Raw genomic sequence first — 1,159 nt, forward strand, 5'->3', positions numbered from 1 at the left:
CCCTGCCTGTCTTTGCCTAGGGCCCCAAATTTCCTAAATCGGTTTTTATTAGGTTGTTCTTACCTCCTTTTTTCTGATCCGTCTGTAATGATATCAGGTCTCAAATCATCGCTTTGGTGTCATTGCATCTTCTAATTCTGTTATAATGAGAAAAGAAAGTCACATGAAAAAATTATAAAAATATATATTTGTGTACATTGACTTTTTAACATTGTTTTTCCTTTAATAGTTCTAATGCAAAAGTCCAAACACTCATCACTTTGTCTAAAGCTTTCAGTCCCATTTTCTGCTCATGTATTCATCACCCTGGATGTCTGGATCCTTCAATTCTCTAAAATGTGTGCAGATTTCTAAATTTCCCCCTTTTTTTTAAACATTTAAATAAAGTGTTTGTTTTCATGAAGCTCCAAGAGCACCTTCAGCTTCATGACATTCACGGGAAGTTAGCATCCATCTTTATAGGATCCCTTAATAGGGCAAGTTGGTGTTTTTGATCACTTGCATACTCCTTAAAAATGTTATTACATTGACATTAAGATGTAATAACATTTAATATTTACCACCAAAATATCCAGATTGTTTGAATGAAGGTAATAAGGTCTTATGCTGGATTCCAATGACACTATTGGCTGGAAATTTAGATTTTCAAAGTATTTCACTGAGTGCCCTATAAAGGGTTAAAGTCTGGTTAGGGTCCTGAATCAGCTCAGTTTAAAATGATCTCATTTTAAACTGATTCTGGTTATTGGACAGTTTTAATAATTATTCTTTGTCCTGCTGCTGCTTTTGATAAGATGGAGTATGAGAGCCAGGCTAGAGAATTTTTTTTCTTCTATTACGAGAATAAAGTCTTAAAATTAAGAGAATAAAGTCGTAAATTACTAGAATAAAGTTGTAAGATTAAGAGGATAAAGTCGTAAAATTTCAATAATAAAGTCATAAAATTACAAGAATAAAGTCGAAAAATTTTGATAATAAAGTTGTAATATTAAGAGAAACAAGTTATATTTTATGACAGCTCTTCCATGAGGTCCTGTCTTCCCTAAAATGAGGAATGTGGAGCATCGTGTGAAGTAAAAGCCTCCTGAGACCATCCTGATCTCGCGAGCTTTCAAGGTTTCACTCGCTAATCAGTCTGGAGACTCTCCGTTGAAGAAAA

At 33.6% G+C, this 1,159-nt stretch overlaps 1 protein-coding gene across 2 annotated transcripts in view; it reads right to left on the reverse strand.

The window, feature by feature from the left end:
* Positions 1-1,159, reverse strand: part of fam65c (family with sequence similarity 65 member C) — a 47,834-nt gene that overhangs the window by 35,594 nt on the left and 11,081 nt on the right. For both annotated transcript variants that reach the window (XM_015375301.1, XM_015375302.1), the window contains exon 2: positions 64-137. The gene's annotated coding sequence lies outside the window, so the exon portion shown is untranslated. The remainder of the gene's footprint in view (positions 1-63; positions 138-1,159) is intronic.

Source organism: Cyprinodon variegatus, unplaced genomic scaffold, assembly GCF_000732505.1.
Source record: "Cyprinodon variegatus isolate N-32 unplaced genomic scaffold, C_variegatus-1.0 Scaffold116, whole genome shotgun sequence".
Taxonomy (NCBI): domain Eukaryota; kingdom Metazoa; phylum Chordata; class Actinopteri; order Cyprinodontiformes; family Cyprinodontidae; genus Cyprinodon; species Cyprinodon variegatus.